This window comes from Macaca thibetana, chromosome 7 (assembly GCF_024542745.1).
Source record: "Macaca thibetana thibetana isolate TM-01 chromosome 7, ASM2454274v1, whole genome shotgun sequence".
NCBI lineage: Eukaryota > Metazoa > Chordata > Mammalia > Primates > Cercopithecidae > Macaca > Macaca thibetana.
Window position 1 is genome coordinate 114,726,051 of NC_065584.1, and position 22,455 is coordinate 114,748,505.

General features: G+C 40.7%; 2 protein-coding genes across 3 annotated transcripts in view; one reads left to right on the plus strand and one right to left on the minus strand.

Moving 5' to 3' along the window:
• CHRNA7 (cholinergic receptor nicotinic alpha 7 subunit) overlaps positions 1 to 22,455 on the minus strand; it is an 880,272-nt gene that overhangs the window by 473,520 nt on the left and 384,297 nt on the right. The window lies entirely within an intron of this gene.
• Positions 1 to 22,455, plus strand: part of OTUD7A (OTU deubiquitinase 7A) — a 370,474-nt gene that overhangs the window by 174,702 nt on the left and 173,317 nt on the right. The window contains exon 2 of one of the 2 annotated variants that reach the window (XM_050795833.1): positions 2,833 to 2,955. The exons of the other annotated variant lie outside the window; for it this stretch is intronic. The gene's annotated coding sequence lies outside the window, so the exon portion shown is untranslated. The remainder of the gene's footprint in view (positions 1 to 2,832; positions 2,956 to 22,455) is intronic. 2 annotated transcript variants of the gene reach the window in all.

Consider the following 22,455-nt stretch of genomic DNA (forward strand, 5'->3'; position numbering starts at 1 on the left):
TTATTCATTCATCCATTGATGGACACTTAGGTTGAGTCCACATTTCAGCTATTGCAGACAGTGCTGCAGTAAACATGGGAGTGCAGATATTTCTTCAATATACTGATTTCCTTTCCTTTTAATATATACTCAGCAGCAGGATTAATGGATATTTGGTCGTTCTGTTTTTAGTTTCTTGAGGAACATCCGTACTGTTTTCCGTAATGGTAGTACTAATTTACATTCCCCTTTCTCCACATCCTTACCAGCATCTGTTGTTTTTTGTCTTTTTTATAATAGCCAGTTCTAACTAGAGTGAGATGATATCTCATTGTGGTTTTAATTTGCATTTCCCTGGTGATTCATGATATTGAGCATTTTTTCATATGCCTGTTGGCTGTTAGTATGTCTTCTTTTGAGAAACATCTATTCAGGTCATTTACCGATTTTCTAATCAGATGATTTGTTTTTTTGCTATGGAGTTGTTTGAGCTCCTTATATAATCTGGTTATTAATCCCTTGTCAGGTGGAAGTTTGCAGATATTTTCTCCCTTTCTCTAGGTTGTCTCTTCACTTAGCTGTTTCCCTTCCTGTGCCGAAGCTTTTTCGCTTAATATAAACCCGTTGTTCTATTGTTGCCTTTTTGAGGTCTTATGCAAAAATCTTTGCCCAAACCAATGTCCTGAAGTGTCTCCCCAATGTTTTCTTATGGTAGTTCCATAATTTTAGGTCTTACATTTAAGCCTTTAATCCATTCTGAGTTGATTTCTGTATATGATGAGATAAGGATCTAGTTTCATCCTTCTGCACATGGATATTTGATTTTCTCAGCACCATTTATTAAAGAGACTGTATTTTCCCCCATGTGTGTTCTTGCCACGTTTGTCGAAACCGAGTTGGCTGTAAGTGTGTGGATGTATTTGCGGGTTCTCTGTTCTGTTCCATTGGTGGATGTGTCTGTTTTTATGTGAGTGCCATGCTCTTTTGGTTACTGTAGGTTGGTAGTATCATTTGAAAACACAACCAGTGTGATGCCTTTAGCTTTGTTCTTTTTGCTCAGGATCACTTTAGATCCAAGGTCTTCTGTGGTTTCATATGAATTTCAGCCTTTTTTCTATTTCTGTGAAGAATGTCATTGGTATTTTGAGAGGAATTGCATTGAATCTATAAATCGCTTTGGTTAATATAGACATTTTAGCAATATTAATTCTTCTAATCCGTGAGCGTGGGATATCTTTCCATTTTTTCAGGTTCTTCCTGTTGAGTTACAGGGGTTCTGCATATGTGATGGGTATTAATCCCTTATCAGAGATATGATTTTTAAACATTTTCTGTCATTCTATTGGTTGCCTTTTCACTTTGATAGTGTCCTTTGGTACACAAAAGTTTGTAATTTTGATGAAATCCAATTTATCTGTTTTTCCTTTGGTTCCTGTTTTCCCTGTTTTTTTGGTGGCATCGTACCCAAGAAATAATTGTCAAATCCAGTGCCATAAAGCTTTTCCCCAGTCTTTCCCTGTATGAGTTTTATAGGTTTAGCTCTTACATTTAGGTCTTCAATCCATTTTTAGTTAATTTTTGCATACAATGTTAGGTAAGAGTCTAACTTCATTATTTTTCATGTGGATGTACAGTTTTCCCAGCACCGTTTATTGAAAAGATTGTCCTTTCCACATGGAATGGTCTTGAGGAAAACGTTTGGCCATTTTTGTGAAGCCATGCATGGCACCCTTGTGGAAAATGATTTAACCATATATTTGAGGATGTATTTCTGGTCTACCTTGTGTGGACTGTAAATCTGTCTTTATGCCCACACCACGTGCTTTGATTAACATAGATTCATAGTATGTTTTGAAATCAAGATGTGTGAGACTTCCAACTTTGTCCTTCTTTTTCAAGATTGTCTTAGCTATTGATTCTATTCTTTTGCGTTAGAAATCAGAAAATTTATTGCCTACAAAATCATTTTGAAAGTACTACTCAAGCCTTCTAGTAAAATTGAAAAGTAAAGGAGCAATGAGAGATATGCAAATTATTTATGATCAATCAGCAAATACCAAAACACAGTCATGTTACAAGTAATAATATAGAACTGAAGCTTAAAGCAGTTGTTAAGAATTATGACTCCTGAGAAAGTAGAATACAAAAATCAAAAGGAATTTCAAATTAACATTTTAAATAATTTCAACAAAATATAGCAGGTAGCAGAGGAAGAGATGGGAATTAGATTGAACTAGGGGCCTTATCCTATGTGGAAATTAGAGGTTATGTATGTTATTTAACTGAGTAAAAATTAAATTTTATCTATAAGTTATTAGATAAATGACCTAAAAAGGTAAAAATATACAGACATCTGCTGACCTAGGGGATGCCCAGTCCAGATGGGGTGCACCTGGTTCTGTGTGAAATATGAACAGCCCCCTCACTTTGAGGTTCCCCGCAGATCACACCCCCAGAACCTCTCTCCCAGAATCTCAGAAGTCAGAGTTCAGTGTTCGAGCCCCGCTGGGAAGCACAGTTCCCTCCCCTGGCACATCCGCTTCTAGGAGCTCTAAGCCCACCCTCACGTCTGTTAAGTCTACACAGATGAGACTTTTCCCATTGATCCTCATCTGTCTCCTGATGGGGCATTCATTTAAAAATTTAAGGGTGGGGTCATGTATTAGGAGTGGGAGACAGGGGTGTGGGATTCACCAGCCAACTGCAAATGCATGTTAAATATTTAAAATCATTTTAAAATTTGAAATATTAATATTTAATTTTTTAAATATAAAAAATCCTAACATTGAAATTGTGAATTCTCACTTTCCATGAAGTGTGAACATTCTCTTTGATTCTCACTGTCTTTTCCAGAGTTCTCAGGCGCTGTGGTCTCACCTTCCACTGGGGCAACAATGGGCCATTTCCAGCAGGGACGGTGCGGCGTTGGCCTGCATGCCTGACTGCCACACACCTCCAGAATCAGGTGTCTGAAAAGTAAGTCCTGTGTTGGTGGGGTCTTAGTGGCAAGCCAGAGGGGCAAGTGCAGTCACTGCCTCTGACAATAGACCTGGTAGTGGTTCTGTGGACTCCCTGGAAATCAAACCTAAAGCCCGGATAAAGTATAAGGTTCATTGAGAAAGAGTCATGAAATGTATTTCATACGGCATTAGAATTTGAGATTGGAATAATAGGCATTATTCTTTAAAAGGAAAAAAACAACTGTAGTGATTGACAAGTGACTTGATTTATACCAGTGCAAAATTTGTCATCTGTTGCAACCATTATTGATTTTTAAAATATTATAAGCAAAAGAAAAATAGTCCTATTATCTTAACACACTAATTATTTTTACTTTTACTGTTTCCTCTTCTTATCCAAAAATACAATTTTAATCTGACCGATATCAAGAGTGATAGCAAATTCTTTTGCTTTATCACTCTTGGAACAAATATTTTTATATACCTTCTTGCCTACTTTTTATTTTATTTTATTTTATTTTTTATTTTTATTTATTTATTTTTTTTTTTTTGAGACGGAGTCTCGCTCTGTCGCCCAGGCTGGAGTGCAGTGGCCGGATCTCAGCTCACTGCAAGCTCTGCCTCCCGGGTTTACGCCATTCTCCTGCCTCAGCCTCCCGAGTAGCTGGGACTACAGGCGCCTGCCACCTCGCCCGGCTAATTTTTTGTATTTTTTAGTAGAGACGGGGTTTCACTGTGTTAGCCAGGATGGTCTCTATCTCCCGACCTCGTGATCCGCCCGTCTCGGCCTCCCAAAGTGCTGGGATTACAGGCTTGAGCCACCGCGCCCGGCCTCTACTTTTTATTTTATAAGCTTTAATTCTACAGAAAACTTGAAGGAATAGAAAAGTGAACACCCATAATTCTTCACCCAGATTTACCAATTGTTTATACACAGACACACGCAGATGGTAAATATGTGTTTGTGTGTGTTTGATTCTTTTTGTCTGAATCATTTGAAAGTAGGCTGTTGACATCATGACACACTTTGGCATCATCTCCTAAGTACACAGCTGCCTTCTACAAAAGTGTAGTACCATTACCACTGTGAAATATAATATTGATAAAGAGATATTATCCAAATATGTTGTCCCTATCCAGATAACTCTGATTGTCTCCCAAATATTCATCATAGCTGTTTTCCACTGTCTAGTGTTCAATTAAGTATCACTCACTGAATTCAGTTATGTCTCTTTTTATCTGAACTAAAGCCCTGCTTTCATTTTTCTCTTTCATGATGTTGATGTTTTTGAAGAGTCTGAGCCACTTGTTTTATGGAGCGCTACCCAATCTGGACTTGTCTGATTATTTCCTCATACTTAGATTGAGATAGACATTTCCTCCATCTCTCTTTCCAGCACATCAGTGGGCGCCCATGGCTCATGGTGATAAGTTTGTTCACCGGGCTAAGGTCGTTTCTCATGAGCTCTCTTTATAAAGTTACTTTTTTTTTTTTTTTAGATGGAGTCTCGCTCTGTCACCAGCTGGAGTGCAGTGGCAAGATCTCGGCTCACTGCAACCTCCATCTACCAGATTCAAGCGATTCTCCTGTCTCAGCCTCCCGAGTAGCTGGGACTGCAGGCACCCACCACCACACCCAGCTAATTTTTGTATTTTTAGTAGAGATGGGGTTTCACCATGTTGGCCAGGATGGTCTCCATCTCTTGAAGTCAGGTAGTCCACCCACCTCGGCCTTCCAAAGTGCTGGGATTACAGGTGTGAGCCACCACATCTGGCCTATAAAGTCACTTTTTACATTCTTGTCTTTTACTAGTAAGCAATGGGGCAGACTTTGAAGCTCCGTGAACATTCTCTTCCCTGGCTGATTTTCATCCAGTGATCTTAGCATCCCTTGATGGTTGTATTATGATTTTTAAGCCATTAGTGTATTGGGACCTCAGACTTTCTTTGTCACATAGTCGTTTATGTTTCACATTTTCTGTGGTTGGGAGGTCATCACACAAGGGAGCATATGGTGAGGTGGTCAAGAGGACTCTGAAGTTAGACCATTCAGATAGGCATCTAGGTATGCATCTTGTCTCTGTCATACAACAACCAGGTGACTGTGAGCAAACATTTCTCCTCACAAACCTTTAGTGTCCTTATAGTTACAATTAGGAGACTGGGAGTGACCATCGCAGGAGGCATATGGCGGAGGGTAGAGCCTGTGGCTGGCCTTGCTAAGCAGTAGCTGTTAATTATTATCAGACACAGGAAACATGGGCAAGAGCCACTGGATGCTGCTTTTATTCCTGAGATCTTTTATAAGACCTTTAGCAAAAATGCTAATAAATCTGAATGACAGAGTAGATGCCCCATGCTCTGTGTCCCGGCAGTTAAAAGGTTGCATAGGGAATGAAACCACCACGCCAGGAAGTATTCATCAGTGAACAGTGTCCTGATGTGCCCTCCCCCATCGGCTTCCTCCTCCTGCTCTTGGTCACCCTTAACTGCCTCCCCTCGCTGGGCCTGAACCTCCCTGGTCTGTTGTCAGGTTTGCCTTTCAGTCACCACTAACCAATTGGTTTTTTTTTTTAATCTGAAGATTATGTGTGGGTATTTTTTTCCATTTAGATCAAGTCCTTTTAGTTCTATTGGCATCCCATTGCCACAGAATGCATCTTCCTTGAGAATGTTTTGAAAATTTTACCAAGAAAACAGTTTGTGCAAATATAAGTTATTTTAGAAGCTACACACGAATATGAATTAGACTGAGTCTTCAAAAAAATTGCTGTTGGAAAACATGTTAATATCTTAAAAATACTTCCTCGGAAAAGGTTACTTGCCTCATTTTCTTCCCCACAACTCTTAAAAGCAGATGAGAGCTAGTGCTCACAGAGAAGACCGCTCTGCATCCTGCGTCCGGATGACATGCTTTCTGTCGGCTTCTTGTCAGGCTGAGCTTGAACGGATGGCCCTGTGAGGTTCCCCTGCTTTCTGGGGCGATACCAACCCAGCTAGCCTGGGGTTTGCCAGGACCAGAGGACACTTCTTGTGGGCTCCAGCCCCAGGCTTCCCTGAAGCCTCGCCACATCTCCTTTTTCCTTCTTACCAGCTGTTCACGTGCCAGGAATCCTTGCTTGTCTCCTTGTCCTCTGTATGCGCTCCTTGGGGATGGGACTGTGCCTTTTCTGTTTTCCCAGGAGCAAACCCAAAGGTTATAGGATGAGTGAAGTGTAGGTGAAAATCAAACCTCTGGTTCTGCATCAACACCAAGGAAATCACTGAGTTTCACTTGAGTGTGTGGATGGAAATATCAGGGCTGCCTTTTCTCAGTTTCCCAAAGCACATCCTGTGGGATATCTGTCCACTTAGAAACCTGAGCTCTCTGGACTTGAGTGAGCTCCACGCTCCAGGCCTGTGTGCTAGAGAACCAAATGGAGGTGGCTGGAAGCCAAGGCAAAGCCCGTGCAGAGAGGCCCACTCCCAGGAGGCTTGCAGGTGCTTGGCCACACTCGGGCGAAAAGGACCCCTCCTCCTCCACAGCCCGGGGCCAGGCCCCTCCCTGCATCTCCCTCTTCCTGTTCCCTTCTCCTGTACAGCAGCAGCCCGGCAGTCTGTGTTCCCCAGTGTGGGTTCATCAGCATCACCAGCCAGGAAACCCTCATACCCAGAACTTGGTTTTGGGGCTTACTCTTCAAAGCCCTGTTGCTGAGCCATGGAAAGAGACACAGTCCCCCGTGAGATGGCATAAGTATAAATTCACAAAAGGCTTGAAGACACACCCTTAGGGCAGTTCTTAAATCCCCTGGGGGCTTGCTATCCCCACAGACATTGTGCCCCGTAAGTGTGTGAAGGTGGGTCAGCCAGTCAAGATAAGGCCAGGAACCCAGTGTGTATTCAGCACTTTGCTGAATTCCCTGTGTACATCTTGGTTACTCCTAGAGCATGCAAAAGCTCAATTCTCAGGCAAAATCATCTGCTACCATGTTCCAAAGCTTTGTTTAACTCATTAATTAGGGAACCAGCAAAAAGACAAATGATCTGGCTCCACAAGCATTTGGTAACTGGGATTGATTGATTGATTGATTGATTGATTGATTGACTGATTGATTTTGAGACGGAGTCTCGCTCTGTCACCCAGGCTGGAGTGCAGTGGTGCGATCTCGGCTCACTGCAAGCTCCGCCTCCCGGATTCACACCATTCTTCTGCCTCAGCCTCCCGAGTAGCTGGGACTACAGGCACCTGCCACCACGCCTGGCTAATTTTTTGTATTTTTAGTAGAGACAGGGTTTCACCGTGTTAGCCAGGATGGTCTCAATCTCCTGACTTCGTGACACATCCACCTCAGCCTCCCAAAGTGCTGGGATTACAGGCATGAGCCACCGCGCCTGGCTGGTAACTGGGATTTTTAAGGTCAGTTGGGAAAGAAATGCAGAAATGAGATGCTAAGTTAAGGCAAACCTCTACAAAGCAATACAAATGCCAAATTTGGAGTTAATTTGTTTACTAGGCAGTAAAAGTCATAAGCTATCAATCCTGCAGGCTAATCTCACAGGGCTATAAACCTCTTTATTTTAACCAATTGTGAATGATTAGATAAATATTTGTCACACTGCTCAAGAGCTTCAGAATGAGATCAATCAGACTTTTTTGCATTCTAGCAGAATATCACAGATCCCAGAAATCATCATTTTTCCCTTTTTCAGGTTTGGAATCAATGTTTCCATAACAATCAGCTAAAATATGGTGGTTGACAAGTTGTGAGTGATCACGTAGCACCGTGTGAAGGTGCCGCTTTTTGGCCTGCACAATGCACTTGAGCTCCGGTGTAGACACTGCAAGGCCATGTGTGGGAGACAGCTTCTGACACAGCTCCTAACCATTCCTGCCTCCTGACGTCGCATCTTCGTATTGTCCCCTGCCCTTGGGTGTGAGCTGGACATAGTGACTCGCTGTTAATAACAAAATACAGCGGAAGTGACAGGTGTCACTTCCAAGACCAGGATGCAAATGCAGTGGCTTCTGTCTTGCTCAGGCTCTCTCTGACTCTTCTCACATGGTTGCTCTGATGAAACAACTCTGATTTTGTGATCTCACCTTTGGAAAGGCCCACGTGGCAAAGGACTGAGCTTCTTAGTTCAACAACCCTCAGAAACAATTCTGTGAATGATCACATGAGTAAGCTTGGAAGAGAAAGGTTCCTCATTTGAGCCTTCAGATGAGACTGCAGCCTCAACTCACATTTTGATTGCAGCCTTGTGAGAGACCCTGAGCTAAGGTGCACTCTGACTCCTGCCCCACAGAAATGGTGAGATTATGTATATGTGTCGTTTTAAGTCCCTAAATTTGGGAGTCGTCGTTTCACAGCAATAGGTAACTGATGCAGCATCCATGAAATGTATAGGGTTGATTGTTCTTGGGTATGTGCTTCTCAGCAGAGCTGTCTTTCATCTTTCCCGGCTTCTCCCATCTCCTTTCTCCTGCTTCTCTACTGTCCCTTTCCTATTCTTTATTACTCTTCCTTTCTTTATTCCCACTCCATTTGAGTTCCCCTTCTCTGCAACTATAATTGCATCCTTGGCCATTGATTAGGGAGGCTTAAAACTAGAGGTACCTTATTTGTGGGGACAACGTGCAGTTCAGAAAGATACCCCATCCGTGGCCAGTAGCAGAATAGTTTTCTTTGTTGAAATCAATTGCTTCGAACTTACATTGACTACATCATCCAGGGCTGCAATGCTTCTTATTTGGTCTTGAGCCAATGCTTAGTGTTTGAATGCAATTGGCTTTACCATTCTTTCCTCAGGGGAGTGTAGACAAACAAATTTTCTGCTTAAGAATGCAGTTTCTTTCTGACTCAAACAGCTGATCCTATCAACTTGGACTTCATAGTCATCAGTTTCAATTCAGAACCAACCTTTTAAAAATTATATGTTATTTTGATATAAAAAGTACCAAAGGAAATCTTCTCAAGGAATAGAACTCCAGATGGTTTTATTAGGTTTCCCAGGTTATTAATTTAAGAATATATTGCAAATAAATATATACATAATCATAATCATACCTATGTTTTTGATTTTTTTTTATTTCAGTGGGTATATAGTAGGTGTATATATTTATGGGGTACCTATCCTTTTTTTGGTACTAGCTGTGTGCCAGGCACTATGCTATGTAATCACCACCACAACCATATTAAAATAGGAACTGCAATCCTCCTCTCAAAACTGAGGCAGTGAGAACCAGGGACTAGACGTAAATTATCCCCAGGAATTTTTGGAATGCCTGCCTGGATTTGTATTTGTATAAGTGTTTCTAGTGACTAAAAATGAAAACCCAAGAAACTAAAGAAGAAAACAATTAGTAGATTAATCTGTTGGGTCATAAAGTTGACAGGGTAGTATAGAATGCTGGGTGGGTTCTTCAGAATCCACCTATCTCAATGTTATCTATTTTAAAAGTTCAAATCCATACATGATGACAGATATTTATTTCCTTTATGTTTATTTTTTTTATTTGGGCAAAGTTGTTTATTATATTTGAAAAGATAGACACTAAAATAAAACACTGAATTTTACCAGTCACTGATATGTGTAAATAATCAACTAACATGGGCCAATAAGAAAGCCCAAAAGCTGAAATTCTCCTGTTTTTGTGAAATCTAAATTCTTTTTTCTTAATGGAAAGAGCCACTACGTCGACTCTTTTGGTTCCACTTACTCTAAGTGGGCTGGAAACTTCCAAGTATTAACAGCCAGCCCACTGGAATTTCTATCCAAATGTCCCTTAGACACCCTTCCCTCTCTCCCTTTTTAACATGCACAGACTGTCACACACAGTTATGTGAATGTGCACATACATACACACACACATGCGCATGCAAACATTCACATGTATTCACACACGTTCAACATAAACACAGAAGTCACAGACACACATACACACTGTTAAACACGTACACTCACATGGACATGCACACACACAGCACATGCATACACATGCTCACATATGGACACGTAAACATACATGCACACCTAGTCTATGATCCATTCAGAGTTAATTTTATATATGGTGTAAGATGTAGATTGAGTTTACTTTATAGAAGTCCATTTGCTCCAGCATCATTTTTTAGAAAAGTCTTATCTTTTCTCCATTGGATTGTCTTTGTGCCTTTGTCAAAAATCAGTTGTCTTTCGTTTTAGTAGTAAGTGTGTCTATCCTCTACTATCCCAATGCTATACTGTCTTGGCCATGGGAGGTTTATAATGCATCTTAAAATCAAGTGTGTGAGTCCTCTAACTTTTTTCTTTTTCAGTGTTGTTTTGGCTAATCTAGTTTCTTTATCTTTCTATATAAAATTAGAATCAGCTTGTCTGTGCCTACAAAGAAACCTGTTGGAATGTTGACTGGGATTGCATTGAATTTATAGATCAGTGTGACTATACCTGACATCTTAACTGTGGTATATCTTACAGTTCATAAAAACAGTACATCTCTGTATTTATTTAGGTCAATTTTGGTCTCTCTTGCCTGAATTTTGTCAATTCCTTAGTTAGAATTTTTGACTGTGTCCTGGCTCTGTTGTTCTCCAGGTCTACATGTACCCTGTTCCCTCTTTTCCTGGCTCTGCACCCACTGTCCATACCCCTTCCCCAGTTACATGGAACTCAGCCCTCTACTTCTTTGCAAAATCCCCAGTCCCCTGTGGTTTTCAGATGAGATGTCACTTCTTCAGAGCCTCTCTTACTCTCTCCTCCACTCCAGTCTAACATGGGTGCCCTTCCCTTGTGCCTAACACCATCTTGTCTCTCATAGCTCTAAGCATCATGTGATATAACTGCCTCATTAATTTGTTTTTTAGGCCAGCAGCCCAAACACTCTTTTGTTTGTGTTTGAGGTAGGCAGAGACCCTACCTGATTTTAGGTTGTATCCCTAGCACATAACACAGAGCAATGGCCCAGTTAATGGCAGCTGGGTGTAGGAATGGAGCAATGAAGGAGCGAAAGGAACTGAAAAGGGAGAAGTAAACTAGCCTTGAGTGAGGCTCTGCTCTGTGTCAAGCACCAAGAAGGTAGGTCAACAGTGGTCAATAGAAATTAGACTGTCAGGGAGAAGTTAGACAATCATTATTAGACAGTGAAACACAGTCAGACAGAAAGATATAGAGGGAGAAAGGAAAGGGAGGGGGATATATAGACAGACATTCAGGCAGGTTGTGGATAATCAGATAGATACATTCATGGGCATATGGATAGATATGTAGACAAACAGGATAGGTTGAAAGACATGCAGACAAGACAGATGGGAAAAACATTGAGACCCCCAGATGGATAGACAGAAAAACAGAGAGTTTCTAGCATAGAGAGACAGACAGGCAGTCAGATAGACAGATATATAGCACAAAGGCATACAGACATACTGACAAATAGACACCCAGAAACATGCATAGGTGGGTGGGTGGGTCAGTGCATGGATGGATGGATGGATGGATGGATGGATGGATGGAGACAGGTAGAAATAGACAGGATGCCAGAAAGAAAGAGAGAGAGAGAGAGAAGAGAGAGAGAGAGAGGAGAGACAGAAAGAAAGAAAGAAAGAAAGAAAGAAAGAAAGAAAGAAAGAAAGAAAGAAAGAAAGAGAGAGAGAGAAAGAAAGAAAGAAAGAAAGAAAGAAAAAGAAAGAAAGAAAGAAAGAAAGAAAGAAAGAAAGAAAGAAAGAAAGAAAGAAAGAAAGAAAGAAAGAAAGAAAGAAAGGAAGAAAGAAAGATGGGTAGTTAGACATCTACATAGATAATAGTAAGACAGACACATGACCAATGGAAGGAGAGACAGAAAATCAGGAAAGAGGAAGGCAGACAGACAATGAGAAAAAATAATTAGAAAGATAGATACATACAGACAGGAACAAATATACATCAAAAGATATGTAGGTAGGTAGGTAGGTAGGTGGAACAAGAAAGGGAGAGATAGAATATAGATTGAAGGTAGATGATAGGTGGACAGGCAGGCAGGCAGGCCGATAGGTATAATATTTTTATTTAGGTTTATTTAAACTTAACACAGTTCCAAGAAAGATATGGTATCTTCTGCATATATAGTTGGGGAAGTGGATTCACAGGGGTTTAGTGATTTCCTAAAGACCACACTTGAAGAGCATGGCAAAGCTTCAACTCAAAACTAGCCCTACCTTTCCCCAGGGTTTGTGCCGGCACAGCCTCCGTGGATTCTCCAACCCCCATCACATAACCTGCCAGACAAGGTGCACCTTTATACTCTTCTCTTGCTTGCATTTGCTTCCATGCTAGAGCCTAGGCCCCTGTCATTTCTTGTATCTTATTTAATAGCTTCGGTAGAAAATGATGCTTGAAGTGTGGTTTATTATGTGAGCAGGGGGCAAAGAGTTTGGGAGGCCTTAAAGTAGAGATGAGTGTCCTGCTCCCTCCCTCCCGGGTCCTGAGCTCCTGAGAGCCCTCATGACCATAGCTAGTTTTCCTTCTGGAAAGTTTTCTACCCATGAGACCTTTTTCCTGTTAGTATTGTTTAATCATGCTATAACACATTAATAATCTCATGTGTCCTAGAGACACTTCCTTGTTGACACCTATAATGTAGTTCAGGTACTGATGTAATAGGCTTGATTCAGCCAATCTCCTATTGACAAACTTTTTTTATATTTCCAGCTATGCTGCAGGGAGCATCGTTAGATGTGCTTCTTTGTACACATAAGCAGAGTGTTCTCTCAGGAAGATACTGAGAGGCAGAATTGTATAGTTACAATTCTATATATGTATTCTATATTAAAATATGTATTCTATATTAAAAACAATTTTAGATACTAAAAAATATGGCCCCTCCTGACCTCACCACTAGCCCAATATTCCCCTACTAGCAGTGTTAAAAACTACCAATTTCACTTCACCAGGACTTGATGTTTTCAGGCTTTTTTTCCCTTGCCAATTTGATGCATGAGGGCGTGGGTGAGGGTGGTTAGTGGGTATCTTGTCTAATTTGTATTTTTGTCATTATGACTAAGGTTGATTCTAGTCATTTGAGTTTCCTGTAAATTGCACATTCATGTAATATGTCAATTTTTTAATTGGTCCATTGAATACCAATCCCTTGTTTTTATGTGTTTTCCAAAATTTCTTGTTCTGTTATATAACTTTAAAATATCTATTTTTTTTATCATATAGAACTTTGTTTATTGTCTTTGGTTTTTGCTATTATCGGTTTTATCAAATTTATTTTGATGGTGTATTAGTCTGTTTTTACACTGAAATAAAGAGCTGCCCGAGATTGGGTAATTTATAAAGGAAAGAGGTTTAATTAGCTCACAGTTCAGCATGGCTGAGGAGTCCTCAGGAAACTTACAATCATGGCGGAAGGTGAAGGGAAAGCAAGGCACATTCTTTACAGGGCAATAGGAAGGAGAAATGCAAGCAGGGAAAATGTGAGGCACTTACAGAACCATCATATCTCATGAGAACTCACTCACTATCATGAGAACTCACTCACTGTCATGAGAACAGCATGGGAGAAACCTCCCCCATGATCCAGTGACCTCCACCTGGTCCCACCCTTAACACATGGGGATTACAATTCAGATAAGATTTTGGGTAGGGACATAGCCAAACCATATAATTCCACACCTGGCCCCTTCCAAATCAAATCTTGTGTTCTCACATTTCAAGACACAATGATGCCTTTCCAACAGTCCCCTAAAGTCTTAACTTATTCCAGCATTAACCCAGAAGTCTAAGTCCAAAGTCTCATCTGAGACAAGGCAAGTCCCTTCTGCCTATGAGCCTGTAAAGTCAAAAGCAAGTTAGTTACTTCCTAGATGCAATGGGAGTACAAGCGTTGGGTAAATACAGCCATTCCAAATTGGAGAAATTAGCCAAAACAAAGGGGCTGCAGACCCCATGCAAGTTCAAAATCCAGTAGGACAATCTTAAACCTTAAAGTTCCAAAATGATCTCCTCTGACTCCATGTGTCACATCCAGGTCATGCTGATGCAACAGGTGGGCTCCTATGGCCTTGGGCAGCTCTATCCCTGTGGTTTTGCAGGGTATAGACCCCCTCCTGGCTGCTTTCACAGGCTTGTGTTGAGTGTCTGCGACTTTTCTAGGTGCACAGTGTGAACTGTCGGTGGATCTACCATTCTGGGATCTGGAGGATGGTGGCCCTCTTCTCACAGCTCCACTAAGCAGTGCCTCAGTGGGGACTCTGTGTGGGGGCTGTGACCCCACATTTCCCCTCTGCACTGCCCTAGCAGAGGTTCTTCATGAGGGCTCTGCACCTGCAGCAAACTTTTGCCTGGACATCCCAGCATTTTCATACATCCTCTGAAATCTAGGCAGAGGTTCCCAAACCTCAATTCTTGACTTCTGTGCACCTGCAGGCCCAACACCAAGGCTTGGGACTTGCACCCTCGGAAGCAACAACCTGAGCTGTACATTGGCCCCTTTTAGCCACAGCTGGGACACAGGGCACCAAGTCCTGAGACTGCACAAAGCAGCAAGGCCCTGGGCCCGACCCACAAAATCATTTTTTTCCTCCTAGGTCTCCTGGCTTGTGATGCAAGGGGCTGCTGTGAAGACCTCTGACATGCCCTGGAGACATTTTCCCCATTGTCTTGGTGATTAACATTTGGCTCCTCATTACTTAAGTACATTTCTACAGCCAGCTTGAGTTACTCCTCAAAAAAAAAAAAAAAAAAATTTTTTTTTCTATCACATTTTCAGGCTGCAAATTTTCTGAACTTTTGTGCTCTGCTTCCTTTTAAACATAAGTTCCAATTCCAAACCAAATCTTTGTGAATGAATAAAACTAAATGCTTTTAAGAGCACCAAGTCATCTCTTGAATGCTTTGCTGCTTAGAAATTTCTTCCACCAGATACCCTAAATCATCTCTCTCAAGTTCAAAGTTCCACAGATGCCTAGGGCAGGGGCAAAATGCCACTAGTCTCTTTGCTAAAGCATAAAAAGGATCACCTTTGCTCCAGTTCCCAACAAGTTCCTCATCTCCATCTGGGATCCCCTCAGCCTGGACTTGATTGTCCATCTCACTGTCAGCGTTGTGGTCAAAGCCATCAGCAAGTCTCTAGGAAGTTCCAAACTTCCCTACATCTTCCTGTCTTCTGAGCCCTCCAAACTGTTCCAACCTCTGCCTGTTACCCAGTTCTAAAGTCGCTTCCACATTCTTGGGTATCTTTATCGCAGCACCCCACTCTCTGTGGTACCAATTTACTCTATTAGTCTGTTTTGATGCTGCTATAAAGAACTGCCTGCGACTGGGTAATTTACAAAGGAGATAAGTTTAATTGACTCACAGTTCAGCATGGTTGGGGAGTCCTTAGGAAACTTACAATCATGGTGGAAAGTGAAGGGGAAGCAAGGCACTTTCTTTACAGGACAGCAGGAAGGAGAAATACAAGCAGGGGAAATGCCAGGCACTTATAAAAACCATCAGATCTCATGAAAACTCACGCATTATCGTGAGAACAGCATGGGGGAAACCACCCCCATGATCCAATTACCTCCACCTCATCCCACCCTTGACACGTGGGGATTATGGGGATTACAATTCAAGATGACGTTTCGGGTGGGAACACAGCCAAACCATATTAGATGGACCTTCACTTTTTAGCTCTTACAAAGGCTTTATCTATTAGTTAGGGCTGGCTAAAAGCTAAAACGAGCATCCCCACAAATCTCAGCACTTTAACACAAGGCAGGTTTATTTCTTGCCATGTACCAGCCTGATAGGGACAATACCATCATGTAGGGACTCACATTGCTCCCATCCAGCAGTTCTACTATCCCCTGGGGTTACTGACTGTCTGCTGAATCCTTTCTAATGAGCTGAGCTGGCAAATAAGAGATAAGGGAGAAGTGTGGATGCCGTGGGAGATTGGGGCCAGGCCTGGAAATGGCTCATTCCTTCCATGCCATATTCTATTTTCATGGAACTTAAGTCACATGGCCACACCTTGCTTGGCCTTGGGAGGCCAAGAAATGTGATCTAGAAACACAAAGGCAAGGGCTGTGGTCAACATCAGGCAGGGTCTCCAGCACACTTTTCTACCACAAGGTCATAAATGTATTCACCTATACTTTTCTCTGGCACACTTACAGTTTTACTTCTTCTCTATGTGTATTTAATTCCTGTGGAATTTGTTGGTCAGTGATAGGATGTAGGGAATCTTGCTTTATTTTTTCCAAATGGATTTCCAACTTATTTTATAAATTTTATAATGTGGTCCTTTTCCCACAGGATTCTCAGAAATTTGGGATTCTCTATGTGTGTCATTCTGTCAGTTAGCAATGCTTTCAGCTTCGTCGGAGATGTTTAATTTCACAAGACAGAGTTGGGAGCCAGTGCACGATTGGGTTGGCTGCTCAGTGATGTCATGGAAGCATCTTCCAGGTTCTCTTGACCCGTCCCTTATGGTCACAGGCCAGCACAGCTTCTCGTATCACATCACTTCAAGGTAGGAGTGTTCTATGCATGCCCCTTTTCTTAGGAAAGCAAAACATTTGCCAAAAGTAGCCTAGAAGATTTCCTATTGCATTTTGGCAGCTCACGGAGGAGAAAGAACTGGCCACATGGATACTTTGAGCTGTAGGAAAAACTGGGAAAGCAGATATCAGAATTGTCTTGATTCACTTAGCCCAATCATCAGCCCATATATTAAGCCCACGGACTTCCTACATGGGGCCGAGCACGTTGTAGCCATGAGCAAAAGCAAAGGCTGTTAGCAATAAGGAAGGGGAATGGGTATTGGATGGGAAGTTAAGGGCATCTGCCATTATCATATACCAAATTCTCTCTCTTTCCCCGCTACCCTCGCACATCTCTGCATTTTCTGTTCTCCTTCACAGGTCCATATGTCTCTGTCTGCCCTGTGTACCCATCACTTTAGTCACAATATCTTTATGTGTGAAGTGTACGAGAACAAACATCCAACTTATTGTTTATCAAAATTGTCTTGGAATTACTGGCTTATTCTTCTAAGTTTTAGAAACTGTTTGTCAGCTTCCACGAAAAATTCCGTATTGATTGCATTCAATTTATTATACATATTAGAGAGGAACTGGCATCTTAACAATATAGTCTTCCCATCCATTTATGTAAGTTCTCTTTCTATACCTCATTAAAGATTTATTGTTTTCTGCAAAGGAAAAAGAAATAAAGGTTTCCTTCTTTTTGTGTGTTTTTCCTAATTAACTTACAGGATATTTGGTGGGGGTTGGTTGGCTATTATGAAATAGATCTTTTTGTGTTGTTTTTAAAATTCTAACTTGGCTAATGTTGACATGTAGGAAAAGTGTTGATTTTTGGATGTTGATCTTGTTCCAGCCATTTAAAATGTTCTCATTTGATGTAATACTTAGTCATGAGTTTGTTCTAAAGCTTGATGGAAACGCTTCTAAAGTTTTCATTGTTAGGTGTGATAAGTCCTAAAAAATTAGAATCAATATCATTTAATAAGTAGAAAAAAGCTTCCTTCTATTCCTGGTTTGTTTCAACTTGGTATAATGAATAATTGTGGGCTTTTTGGCATCTTTTAAGATGACCATATGGTTTTTCTCCTCAAATTTGTTAAGATAGTGTATTGGCATGAGAATCATGTTTGGCCATTAGTAACAGAGAGAAAACATGGCAGATTTAACAAGAGGGGAATTCACTTCTCTCACATATATGAGAATGAGGCATTCCAGGGTTGGTAATGGCATCTCCAGAACCCCACAGACTTATCTCCTTCCACCCTAATGACCCCCACTACCAAGCACCCAAGGTGACTGCAGCAGCTCCAACGCTCTAATTTGTCTCTTTGTGTCTTTTTCTATATTTTGGACTCATTTGCTAATCTTTAATTTTAAGTTGTACATCTATGTTTATAAATGGTATTTGCCTTGGGTTTTTTTTTCTATTGCCTCTTTTCTAGTTTAGACATCTGAGTCATTTTACCTTTATCTGTCAATTAGGAATACATTCAGCTACAAGTAACCAGACATTTGACTTAACTGGCTTGAAAAAATAGATACTTAGATGAGAAGTAAAATAAGAAGTCCAGGGGTGGACTGTCTACGGCTGGTGCAAGTGTTCCATGATACCATCGGAAATAGCTTCCTACTCCACCCAACTTTTGTTGGATTTTGTCCTCTTGCATTACGTTTTATACTCCCAGAATGGTGGGTGGACTTGCAGATGTTATTTCCTCACTCAAGGCAGAAAGAAGGGGAAAGGCAAAACGAGAAAGGACTATTCCATTGAAGCCTGTCTCTTTCAGGTAAGCAAGTGCTCTCCTCTAAACCCAACCAGTTGGAAACCCAACCATTTCCATCAAGTAGACTGAATCATCGCCCAGCATGGCACATGCAGATTGGTGAATCACAGGTTGGGGAATAGCTGGCTTTTACCAATTGCCATTCATCCCTGGGTGCTAGCAATTTTGTCTGTCTTTTCTGAAATCCAGGGTCTCAACTGCTCCCTGATAAACCAAGATTCAGTCTGCAGTAGGTGCAAGGGTATGCAGTGGATAACATCTAAGAAGCTGGGCTAGCACCTGCCCATTGCCTTCTAGGCTCTGGATGCCAATTTTTTCTATCTTCATTTATTTTCCTAAAGCATATGTCATTCCTGTCAGTTCTCTCCTCTGAAACTCTCATCGGCCTCCCATTGGCCTCATAACATAGGTGAGCTACTCACCCTGGCAGCCCCCAGGTCTGGCCCTCACCTTCACCCCTAGCCTCTTGGCCACTGGCTCTCCTGGACACACTGGGATATCTGTGCCTGGCCACCACCCATGTTGCTCATCCAGTCCGGAATGCCCTCTTTGCACTTTTCCTTAATCCTCCTCAAAAATTTAACTTACCTTCAGCTGTCTTCATCTGCCAGGCACAGAGAACTGTTCCTTTCTCATATTCCAATGGGTTTGCTTGTAAGCAATATTAGAGGATTGATTCCAATCTAGATGGAATTTTGGTTATTTTCATGTCTGCCCATCAGAATGGAGTATGAAGGTAGGTTTAGTGTTTTTAGTTTCCTTTTGTTCATTTATTCAGCATACTTATTATCTGGTATATTCCAGCTTGTGGTGATGTTAAGACAATTAAAACGTGAACCCTGTCCTCCAGGGCAGCCTTCGCAGAGAGAAGGAGGAGGCAGGTAGGTTGGGGTGACAGCTCAATGTGCAAGGGGTGCCCCACCATTTGTCACAATGACAATGGCAGGCCAGGAAGACAGGCTGACCCATTAGCCTGTCTTTTCCTTGAAAAGAAGGTGCCTTTACCCAGAACAACTGATTTAATGATTGGAATCAATAGTAAAACTAGCAACCTGATTTGTAAGTTGTTTGGATTTTTTTTTTTAAACCCTTGTCAATGGCACATTGGTCTGATTCAGGCACGTATTTTATGCCATTGTAACAGCTAGATGTGTGAGCCTGAAGAATAAAAACATAAATCTTTCAAAGCAAAGTGGCCTTGCAAGTATTCCAATGCTGACGATTTAGAATTGTCAGGCAAGCTCTGCTGCGCATTTTCAGGGATGAGATAATCTCTGTGACATTGAGGTTCTCTTGTAAGGTGATCTTTTCAGGGTGTGGGCACATTACACTGTTGCAAGATTGTAGTTGTCTACAAGTCAGAACAAGTGTCACCATGTTTCGTGGCCTTACAAAGTTCACTTTTGTGTTTAAGTCTTTTCTTCAAAACTATTATTATTCCTTGTGGATTCTTTAGGAATTGTCTACAAACTATCACAAATTTAGAATGGTTGGACTTAGGATTTTCTAACTTTAGGGTAGGTTTCTTGGGAGGGTTACCCCATCATAAGTCAAGGAGCATCTGGACTTATGATGCTTCAACCTATTTCAACTTTAAGGTGGATTTATTGGAATATTACATTCATTTTCAACTTACTATATTTTCAGCTTAAGATAAGTTTATTGGTATATAACCCCATCATAAATTGAGGAGCTTCTGTAGTTTTTATGAACAGTCTGTAACCCTTTTGGGATCATAAGCCCATGACTGTAATGACAGCTGTACACTTACTGTCATAGGAAGAACCCTGGAAGAATTCTATATGCCATTGATGAGTATATCATTTCAGTGCACACAGGAGAAAACTTCAGTAGGTCCTACACTTACTGCTGTTCCCAAAGATGTAAATTTTAGTAGAGACTTTTCTTCCATCTTTCCATACTGGGAGAAAACTATGAAAAGGTACAACTGAGTGAGTGTCACCTAAGGAAATGTTTTGCTTCCAATCATGCATCTATGCACATAATATATGTCAAAGGCACCAGATGTTTTGACTTGACACCTTTTGAAGACACCCTGTTCCATTGTAAAGGGATGGTATTGTGTGATGGCATAATGGTGACTTTTGGATCAAAGTGAGTCTATGTGGGAATCCTTACTCTGCCACTGGACACTCTGGGCTTGAGTAAAATGGAACAAAACCACTGTCCCTGTGGAATTGTTGCCTGTATGAGAGTTAACTTACCCTTAAAGCACTAAGCACGATCAATGTAATTTTGGGCACTCAGCAAGTAGCATTTATTTTCTTCAGTGAGATATATAGGGGATTTAGGCCCATGGGAAGAATCTTTTTAACTCCATTCAAATAAATTTGAAAACCAGGTAAAGATGGATAAATCTCTAGGAAAATGTGACATAATAAAATTAAACCATATAGAGATAGAAAGTCTTGGCAGAGCAATTTCCATAGGAAAAAATTCGAGGAAGTTGTAAAAGAGTTCCCCAAAAAAGAAGGACCAGGAACAGATTGATTTGTGGGCCAAATCTACCAACCTTCAGATATCAAATGGCCCTGGTGCTACTTAGGTTAATCCAGAGCATTGAATAGAATGTGAAACTTTCCATTTTGTTTTATGTATATAATATTAATTATAAAACCTGACAAAGATTACACATAAAAGTAAAAACCATAGCTCAATCTAGTTTATTTATATTAATTTAAGAATTTTACAGAAAACCAAATGCCACACATTCTTACTTAAAAGTGGGAGCTAAACAATGAGTACACATGGACTCAAAGAAAGGAACAACAGACACTGGGACCTACCTGAGGATGGAGCGTGGGAAGAGGATGAGGATAAAAATACTACCTAGTAGGTACTATGCTTATTACTTGGGTGGCAAAATAATCTGTACACCAAACCCCCATGACATGCAGTTTACCTATATAACAAACCTGCACCTGTCCCCCGAACCTAAAGTAAAAGTTAGAAAAAAATAAACAAATATTATGGGAATCATTTAAAAAAGAGTTTTAAATAAAAATTAGCAAAACCTAATCAAAAAGCACATAAAAAGAAACATCAATGAATGATTAAAGGAGATTTATTCCAGAAACATTAGTTAGGTTCAGTATTAGGAAGCACATTAATATTATTCATCATATTAGTAGATTTTATGAAAAAAATAGTGTGAAAGTCAACATCTATCCATGATAAAACCACTCAGTAGAAGAGGTTCATGGGTACCCTTTAAACATGTGTGTGTCACTACCCAACTTCAAACTATACTACAAGGCTACAGTAACCAAAACAGCATGATACTGCTACAAAAACAGACACACAGACCAATAGAACAGAATAGAGATCTCAGAAATAAGACCACACATCTGCAACCATCTGATTTTTGACAAAAACAAGCAGTGGGGAAAGGATTCCCTATTTAATAAATGATGCTGGGAAAACTGGCTAGCCATATGCAGAAAATTGAAACTGGATCCCTTCCTTACACCTAATACAAAAATTAACTCAAGATGGATTAAAGATTTAAATGTAAAACCCAAAACTATAAAAACCCTAGAAGAAAATCTAGGCAATGCCATTTAGGACCGAGGCATGGGCAAAGATTTCATGACAAAAACATCAAAAGCAATTGCAATAAAAGCAAAGATTGGGATCTAATTAAACTAAAGAACTTCTGCAAAGCAAAAGAAACTATTATCAGAGTGAACAAACAACCTACAAAATGGGAGAAGATGTTTATAATCCATGCATCTGATGAAGGTGTAATATCCAGAATCTACAAGGAACAAATTTACAAGAAAGAAACAAACAACCCCATTAAAAAGTGGGCAAAGGACATGAACAGACACTTCTCAAAAGAAGACATTTAGGTGGCCAAAAACATATGAAATAGAGCTCAACATTGCTAATCATTACAGAAATGCAAAGCAAAACCACAATGAGATACCATCTCATGCTAGTCAGAATGACAATTATTAAAAAGTCAAGAAACAACGGATGCTGGCGAGGCTATGGAGAAATAGGAATGCATTTACACTGTTGGTAGGAATGTAAATTAGATCAGCCATTGTGGAAAACAGTGTGGCAATTCCTCAAAGACCTAGAACCGGAAATACCATTTGACCCAGCAATCCCGTTACTCTATACACCCAAAGGAATATAAATCATTCTGTTATAAAGATACATGCATGTGTGTGTTCATTTCAGCGGTATTCACAATAGCAAAGACATGGAATCAAC